The 9811-nt window shown below is 41.5% G+C and overlaps 1 long non-coding RNA gene across 1 annotated transcript; it reads right to left on the reverse strand.

Annotated features, from left to right (window-relative positions):
• Nucleotides 1-431: 431 nt before the first annotated feature.
• LOC134733466 (uncharacterized) lies at nucleotides 432-3481 on the reverse strand. Its single transcript, XR_010116933.1, has 3 exons — nucleotides 3443-3481; nucleotides 1996-2119; nucleotides 432-499 (listed from the first exon to the last, which is right to left on the reverse strand). It is a non-coding gene; the product is annotated as an uncharacterized lncRNA (long non-coding RNA).
• Nucleotides 3482-9811: the final 6330 nt, after the last annotated feature.

Raw genomic sequence — 9811 nt, forward strand, 5'->3', positions numbered from 1 at the left:
GTTAAGGGATGGAACTGGAAACATTCTAGATGAGAGCCTATTAAGGCTTACATGAGGGTGATGGCAGGGGAGATGGAGAAGGATCAATGAATGCAATGGGGATGTGTTTTGGAGGGAAAGCCTATAGGATGTTGGGAGAAGGGAAAAAACAGAATCTTGGATGGTTTGTCCATCCAGGTGCCATTTACTAACATGGTCAGTTGCACAGTGGGGTGACTATGAGCTGGGTGAGAGCCCAAGATTCTGTTGGTTTAGTTACATTGGAGATGTTGGTGAGACACTCAGGTCGAGGTTAGTGATGGGGGAGAAAGCACGGCTGTTTGTTGATCAGCTGATCAATAACAGAGCTCTGGAGAAAGCTGAGGAAGCTCCCAAAGAGGTTAAAAATGTTCTTACCAAAGCTTCCAAAGTCTGGAGTCAGGATTCCTAAATCCACTTCTTCCCTTGCCTTATTTAAAATCCTCTTGACTTCTCCCCCAACTTCCCTAGGGACAGGTGCCTAGGGTGAAAGAATTAGGGACAATTTGGAAATGTTTGTAGCACAATACAATTTCAGGAACAACCCCACCCCCATCTTCCAAGGCACCTCTCCACCAGTCTGGTTTTCTCTCATCCATTTTGAACGACATTCCAGTGAGGACTGCGCAAGGGAAGAAGTGGGTTGTTCTTTTTTTTTTTTTTTTGAGACAGAGTCTTGCTCTGTTGCCAGGCTAGGGTGCTGTGGTGCAATCTCGGCTCACTGCAACCTCTGCCTCCCGGGTTCAAGCAATTCTCCTGCCTCAGCCTCCCGAGTAGCTGGGACCACAGGCGCCTGCCACCACGCCCGGCTAATATTTTGTAATTTTAGTAGAGACGGGGTTTCACCACGTTAGCCAGGATGGTCTCGATCTCCTGACCTCGTGATCCGCCCGCCTTGGCCTCCCAAAGTGCTGGGATTACAGGCGTGAGCCATCGTGCCCGGCCAGGAGCAGGTTGTTCTTGTATTGCTCATTCCACTTATCCTTCCAGGAGAGCAGGCTACATGTTTACAACAAACCAGAGAACTTTGGGTGGAAGATTTTTTTGTTTGTTTCTTTGTTTTTCCCTGTTATCAGAATGTAGCCAGGCTTAAAGAAACTGGTTATCTATTAGTCATTTGGTATTCTAAACACGCGGGTGTGGACTCCCAACCTGCCTGCGGCTTGCCTGAATTGTAACCAAGTTTGTCCCAAACAGGTTACCTAAATGCCAGAGAGACTGTGCTTTTTGGCACTTTAACCAAAATCCCAGTGCGTGGGCCAGAATATTCATAATATTGTAGATTCATAAAGGACAGAACTGACATCTTCAAAGAATGTAACAATGAAGTAAAATGAGTGCTTTAGGAAGAAATATAACAAAACATAAACTCAGAAACGAGCTTGATCCTTGGAAGAGTCACGTAGGGAAACAATGCAAATCCAAAGCATTTTTTAACTCCTTTAAAAAGAGCCTTCATGAATAGCTTTGGTTGCACGTGTGGAAATTCTTTATTTTATTGATATTTCTCATTTTCCATCAAAATTAATTTATCATATCGGGGAAAAAAAAACCCCACAGGCTTTAGAGAGTCAAAGACCTGCATCAAATCTAACTTCTACTACATTGTACTTTTATGATCTTGGAAAGTGCTTGATGAGTTTTCATTTACTCGTCCAAGAAATGGGAAACTTTTAACAAAAAGATTCATGTCCTGCATCTAGTGGTTCTACTTCTAGGAAATTATCTGATGGGAACGATCATAAAAATCCACAAAGATTTATCTATGAAGAATGTTCCTTTGCAGCATTGAAATATTGGAATTGTGTGAGTAGACTATGATATATCCACAAACAGGAATACCAAATAGGGAGTAAAGATTTTTGTGGAAGACATTTAGTGACATGAAAAATTGTTCACAATATAATAGTAAGTGAAAAATTATAAGGTTATACACATTGTTATAAATTTTTGGGGAAAATGTATTCTTATGCTTACCCATAGAACACTAGGTAGATAAGCACAGTAATATCAATAGTGATTCGATGTGGGTAAGTGGGACACTGAAGCAGCTTTGGTCTCTACTCTTCAAGATTTTTCAACCTTCCTTCAATGACGTGTGCTAATTTTATAATTATTAAATATATATTAAATAGGAACATTAATATTCACCTTATAGATTTGTGTTAAGAATTAAATTAGGTGAGATGATTAATGAAAAACAGTTTAGTGCCTGGCATTTAATTGGTGTTTTCGATTATTTTTATCCAGTTTAATCAGTCATCACGGACTTAGCTCAAAATGATTTTTTTGACTTGAAACAAAACCAAAAATATTACCCTTTAACTGGTGAAAATTTATCACCGTTAAGGATATTAAAAAAAAAATGCACTGTAAGCTATGAAGGCAATTTCAAAAGAGATGTTTCTGAAATGCCTTGTGCAATGACAGAGACAATGAAATAAGCAATTAAACTTAAGGTGACTACTTTGCAGCATTTATTTGGACCTAGAAGCTTTGGTTTGTTTGTTTAAAAAACCTGTCATTACTATAGCCACATTGGGTATACGGATAGATGGAACAATATCTAACTCAAAGCGGGTAATTAGTCTGTCAAGATAAATGCCCCCTCTTCTTCAAGCTGATAAAAAGTATCTTGTCAGGGCCTCTTGTGTCATCCCTCAAACACTGTGTATAAGCCCTGCTGTTTTCTCTTGCAACACGCTTCATCCTGCAGAAATGCAGAGGGTATGGTTGAAAGACAGTTCATATTACCCCTATCTCCTTTCCTGGACTATATATCTTTGGGGTGCTATGACCTTCTCTTCCCACCCAGGGCACATGTGCACGCACGTGCGCACACACACACACACACAAATATGTATACCCAGGGCCGGGCGTGGTGGCTCAGACCTGTAATCCCAGCACTTTGGGAGGTCGAGGCGGGCGGATCACCTGAGGTCAGGAGTTCAAGACTACCTTGGCCAACATGGTGAAATCCCGTCTCTACAAAAATTAGCCAGGCGTGGTGGTGGGCGCCTGTAATCCCAGCTACCTGGGAGGCTGAGGCAGAAGAATCGTTTGAACCCGGGAGGCAGAGGTTGCAGTGAGCCGAGATCGTGCCATTGCACTCCAGCCTGGGCAACGGAGCGAGACTCTGTCTCAAAAACAAACAAAAAAACAAAAACAAAAAACAAACAGAAAGAAACGTGTATACCCACGTACACACAGACATACACACACGGACACACATTCTCCCCCGCCCCCACACACACACCCTCAGAGAGATACCTTATCTCTCTGGCTCTCACACACACTCCTACTTTCCCCTCTCCTCGCCTATCTCCCTTCCCCCGCGCTGAGTTAGAAGCTCCTCCTATTATTTTTGTAATCTCTGTTTTAGCATTTCCCATAGAATATTGCAAACACGGAGTGCTTATCTCACTCTCACACTGGAGTTCCTTGAGCCATCTGCCACTTTTATTAGCCTCTCAGAACCCTTGTTTCTTCATCTTAGTGTTCCATTGACAAATGAGAACATAATGCCTCATTCAGAAGTTAGTTGTGGGCATTCCATTGCGTAACGGAGGTAGAATTCCTGGCACATACTAGCCACCCAATAATGGAAGCTATTATTATGATTAATTACATTATTTATTCACCCTTATATCCTGAGGGCCTGGCATAGTGTCTGATGTGTGATGAGTGTAAAATAAATTTCTGGTGAATTAATGAATTAACTCACAAGCTTACAGAATGTGGCTTCAAAATAAAAGAAGAATGTTGTTTTGTAGTGTTCATAGTAGGTGTGAGTGGCAAATCCACGTACTTCCCCTTCCCCTTTCCCCAAACAACCTATCTGGTGTCAATCCTTGGGAAAAGAAACCATTACCATCTAGATATAGAAAGCCTATTGACTATTATTTCCATGTAGATATGGCTTAGCAAGAATAAGAGGAATTTTCTCCCTTGATTATCATCTCCTTAAGCTATGTAGTTTATTTCCCAGAGACCAGTCTTCCTTAGCCTCGTTAACCTTTATATGCTTTCTAAATCGAACAAACAATTATTGGCTGCAATAACCTGATCGAGACACAATCAGCTTCACGGCTGCCTCCAGACTCTACCCGATCTGTTAGCGCCAATCTATTCACCTCTCAGTGTTCACAAAACCTGTTAGCTGATTTGCATTCCACCTCCTATCTTTTCCCTACTTCCTTTGAGGAAGATGTTTGTGAATTATTTTAAGCCAGTTGAATCACTCTGGGAGTTAAGTGCTATTTTAAGCTTTTGAGGAACAGTTAAGAAGGAATGACTTAGGGATGTGAAGTATTTCCCAATAATATCCCACAGAAACTTCAACTTACCAAGTTTGTGGTAAATTTCAGGATATTAAGACACCCTGAAATGGGTCACTGTTCTTGGATACCAGATTCTAAGCTACCCATTGCAAAATGTCTTATTAAAGCCATGGTGTACGGTGTGAGTGAGATCCACGAGAAGCCATCTGCTGCTTGAGAGAACGTCTTCCTTTCCAGCATCTGAATGCACTGCTTTCCTTGCTGTCTGCCTAGTTGCAGAACTTTGTCTTCTTTTATCAGGACCAGTGTCTCTGTGTCCTTGTCAAACTTTTTGTCCCCTACCGGCATCCTCTCCTTCAAATATTGTGCAGCAGATCTAGGGTCCCAGGTGAGTGGACCTCCGTAAGCAGATCACAAGGTGGGCGCCCTCTTGAATAATTATTCCGCTTGCTTTTATGAACCTTTCCTGAGCCCCCAGCCCACCAACCAATGTACATTTCCCTACCAAAAAACGCTACCAGTTCCGGGAAGTCTTCCCAGAGTGATAAGAACACATGCTTTATCTTATCTCAACTTTTCTAGACCTCTATGTTGATTGCCGTCATCGCATGTTGCCCCTGCTGGCTCCTTATTGGTCACCCTTATATAGAAATCTACGCCTTTGTGATCAACGGTGATGTTGCATTTTGCCATCTGTATGTCCTTATCATGCTGGTTCAAAACATTCTTTTTAGTCATAGAATGTACCCATTTAGAACAGAAGGACCATATTTCTTTTCTTTCCTTTTCTTTTTAAGGTGACTAATGAAATACCAAGTAATATAATTATGACTTAATGAATACTTTCTGTTATTGCTGATGATGAAATGTCCTTTCATATTCAGACGCTATCTTCCTGTAAACCAGGTACAGTGGGTCATGGGGGAACAATGGTGGGATGTTACAGTGATGAAATCTGGAGTCAAATATTTGTCATTAACAAACTGAAAACTTGGATAGAGTTTTAAACAATTTATTTATATACACGGAACCAGCTATCTTTCATTGGTTAGGGGTGAAAATAAGTCCACAGTTTATGGATTATGGAGTTTGGATAAAGATAAGTGATGTTCTAAATTGCCAAGTCTACTCCAGACTTCAGGGAAATCACCACTCCATGCATGAGGAGTGATCTTTTTTGCACTCATTTTTGCACACTGATTTTTTTTTTGCGGTGAGGGTACCAAATTTATACATTCATATGTATATATATTTAAACTGTTTTTCCTTTGATGTGGAATGCTGAGAAAATCTAACACTAAATTTTGGAGATGTTGCTGTAATCTCTAGTTTTTGCGGGGAAGAAAGATGATTGTAGTAATATTTTTGTCACTTTATTACTGTCGTTCCCGTAGTAATTGTCAATGTAGGGGTTTATATTTTATTCAGATTTATCAGTAGGAATATGGGAATAGAGATTTTAAAATTAAGAGCAAGGAGAAACCCAAGAGTGCCTTCGTATTCTAAATAAGGAAACAGACCCTTTGAAAGGTGACGTATTTAAGATTAGATGGCTAAGGTTGTGCCAACCCAGGCCACCTGCTTCCAGGCCCTGCTGCCCCCATGAGCTCTTGCCACTGAAAATAACATAGGGCAGGGAGATGTTGAGAAATTGTTCTTGAGTTTTGCCTATTTATGTAGAAGTCTTCATGGTGCTTGCTTGATGCTTTCACATTCACAGAGTGTTCTTATGGGCATAACCAACATGTGCTTGTATATATGGCACACAAGTACTGGCATGTAAAGTAATAGACGCTGTAATGAAAGCTCTTCTTCCAAATAGTGCCAAACCATCACTAACCTGGCCCGTAGGCTTCAGTGAGTAAAGAAAATCAAATGTGGTATCAGCAAATATTTAATGTAGGAAGAAGCCCCTAAGATTGGAGAAGGTGGAGGAAGCACAGATCTTCAGCTTTCTGTGCCTTCCTTTGGCCATGGGATTCCAGCAGCTGTGCTCCTGGCTTATTTACAGCAAGAGGTTGTCTTGCTCTTCCTTTCATCCTCTTATTCCCATCCCCAACCCCTCAAGAGATTTCCAGAAGTTCCCATCTCTAGTCTAGGGAAGAGGTAAAACACATCTCTTCAAATTTGAAGGAAAAAAAAACTTGGAAATAATCTTTTGTTGATCATATATCTCATTTCCTATTTTTTTGTGGGGATTAGGCTATGGAGATGGTTAACTGGTCTACAAATGAAAAACAATAAGAACAACAACAGAAGGCTGGGCGCGGTGGCTCACGCTTATAATCCCAGCACTTTGGGAGGCCGAGGCGGGCGGATCACGAGGTCAGGAGATCGAGACCACGGTGAAACCCCGTCTCTACTAAAAAAAAATACAAAAAAATTAGCCGGGCGTGGTGGCGGGCGCCTGTAGTCCCAGCTACTCGGAGAGGCTGAGGCAGGAGAATGGCGTGAACCCGGGAGGCGGAGCTTGCAGTGAGCCGAGATTGCGCCACTGCACTCCAGCCTGGGCGACAGAGCGAGACTCCGTCTCAAAAAAAAAAAAAAAAAAAGAACAACAACAGAAACAAAAATAAAACCCCTAAATCTTTTTTTTTTTTTTTTTAGACGGAGTCTCGCTCTGTCTCCCAGGCCGGAGTGCAGTGGCGCGATCTCGGCTCATGGCAAGCTCCGCCTCCTGGGTTCACGCCGTTCTCCTGCCTCAGCCTCCCCAGTAGCAGGGACTACAGGTGCCCGCCACCACACCTGGCTAATTTTTTGTATTTTTAGTAGAGATGGGGTTTCACCGTGTTAGCCAGGATGGTCTCGATCTCCTAACCTCGTGATCCACCTGCCTCGGCCTCCCAAAGTGCTGGGATTACAGGCGTGAGCCACTGCGCCCAGCCTAAAACCCCTAAATCTTTTGTAACCCCTCTTTCCTTTTTTGTACATTCCTTGGAACAAATCCCACTGAGTCTTGGCTGTGTTCCTCAGGCACATTGTAGTGTGTGACATTCCTCTTTCAAACCATCACAGAACTACTGAAGTGAGGGTGACCCCTGGTCCCCTGGTCACCCGCGTTATGGCAGTTCCTCTTCTTTTGTTCTACTTTTCAGGAAAATTCATTGCCTTCAGGCACAGGTCTTCCTTCCCAAAATAGTTCAAAGTGTACATCTCTTTTCCAAAATTATGTAAATCTTAATTTGTAATAAAATCACATGAATGAGTTGTGGTAAGTTTTTGGCAGGATTTAGAAAATAATGGTTTCATTTAAACATGAATCACTAAAACACTACTTCCTTAACACAATTAACTCAAAGCAGCCCTTACTGCTAGAATTAAGAGATTTCCTTCACAAAACTCCCTGCCTTATACCAACTTCCAGTATAGAGACCTAAGCACCGTAAGTACGGAAATTTGCCTTAACAAATCATCTTCATTTCTCTAAAACATAGGAATGTTTTCCTAAAATCTATTCCTTCTCATTATCTTCCTGAAAAGGTCTTCTCAAGTTTCCAGAGTATTCGTAGACTGACTAAAACATGGGTAAGTAAATATACCAAAGGTGAAAAAAAGGAAAAGTTGAGAAATGTCATTTCCCCTGAAGGAGATTTTTCAATAAGCAGGTGAGAGGTATGGGAATGTGTTTAGAATGTGTACTATGAACCTTTTGTTCTAAACAGGACTGGAGTAGGGTATCTGTAGTGATGGAGAGACCAGTGACCTCTTGGCAGTGTGAAAGTTTAATGAAATATCAGTGAGAGTTTTGCTTGGCCGTGGAATCATTGTTACATAACGTTACTCCTCAGTGACAGAAAGGAAAAATGACATTATTGTCAAACAATGTTTGTTTTTAAACATAGATGGACTTGACAATGTTTAAGATGCTAAAGAAAATTAAAACCCTTTCCCTTTAGGGAAATTAAAGTTTGAAAGACAACATGATTGGCAACCTGTATAGTAATTTTTATTTCTGTTTTCCAAATAAAAGTAATTAGAAGACTGCACCTTTTTATCCTCTGCCCTTTGACACTGATCTTTTCTTTCTGTTGCAAGTAAGTGTTTGGTGGTGAGGAAAGGTAAGGAGGTGTATGGGTGTGCTTTCATTGTAGAGGAGACAAGGCAGCTGATTAGAGGAGATAAGGCAGCTGATTAGAGAAAACAAAGCTGGTTGGAGAAGATGGGTGGGAAAGTTCGTTCATTACATTTTTAAAAATTAGGATATAATGGGCTAATTATAAAATGTCAAGATTTCACTAACACATTCCATGTTTCTTTTCTATTAAGAGAAATTGTAATAATTGTTGAGCTTGCTTCCTTCTTTTAAGTAGGAACCTATGATCTTCTGATCTTCATATGGGATGCCTTTTATGTCGAATGATGTCTAAGGAGCAGAGTAAAGCTCTAAGCCACTATTAACCCTATAATAAAGATGAATACACAAAATGATGGATTTTGAAGGCTACTTTAGAAAATTACATTTTATTTATTTAATGTTTGACTAGGTTGAAAGATACATGATACCCAGTATTAAAACATACACAGTGAGTCCATTTCCCTTCAGTCTGCTGCCCACAACCACCGAACTTTTCTCCGCAAGGACAATCATCCTTATCATTTTATTTTATTTTTTCCAGAGATAGTTTATTAGAGGCTTCTTTTAAAAATATTCTTTGAATGCTTCTGATGACATCAGGTTATGAGGCTTAACCTTTCTCCACCAGGGAAAATTGTTTGGCTCCTTTTTGGCAAAAGGGAAGAAGATACGCTCAGATTTTCCCTCCCTCCCTCCCTCCCTTCCTTCCTCTCTCTCTCTTTCTCTTTTCAGGGTCTTACTGTCACCCAGGTTTGAGTGGCGCTATCTTGGCCCCCTGCAACCTCTACCTGTCAGGCTCAAGTGATTCTCCTGCCTCAGCCTCCAAAGCAGCTGGTACCACAGGTGTGCACCACCATGCCTGTCTAATTTTTTGTATTTTTGGTGGAGATGGGTTTTCACCATGTTGCCCAGGCTAGTCTTAAGCTCTGAGCTCAGGCCGTCCACCTGCCTCGGCCTCCCAAAGTGCTGGGATTACAGGTGTGAGCCACCGCGCCTGGCCTCGGATTTTCTTTAGAGAGTGACTGCCTCACAACAACCCTGAGAGGTAGCTAGAGCCAACTCTACTTTCCATATAAGTAAAATTGTGATTCCTGGGTTTAGAGCCCTTTCCTCATTTTCTTTGTGTTGCAGTGGTGCTCGGCCAACCCACAGGGCTTCTCTGGCACCAGCTCGATGGCTCCAGTGTAGGTGCAAATTGGTTTTCCTGTTTTGAAACCATGGTCCAAAATAGCTTGTAAGGGGCCAGAAAACTTCAAATGTATACTAGCAGTATCCAGAGTTCTAACAGAATTCTGAGTGCACAAATACAAATAAGCACACGACCTCCTCAGGTCTCCCTGCCCAACTCTGATGGCAGCTTGAATGAGCTTCACAATTCGTAAAAACTCTCAGGAGAGGTTGGGCTCATTTCTGCTATTTAGCCACAATAAAACATGTT

This window comes from Symphalangus syndactylus, chromosome 2, assembly GCF_028878055.3.
Source record: "Symphalangus syndactylus isolate Jambi chromosome 2, NHGRI_mSymSyn1-v2.1_pri, whole genome shotgun sequence".
Lineage (NCBI taxonomy): Eukaryota > Metazoa > Chordata > Mammalia > Primates > Hylobatidae > Symphalangus > Symphalangus syndactylus.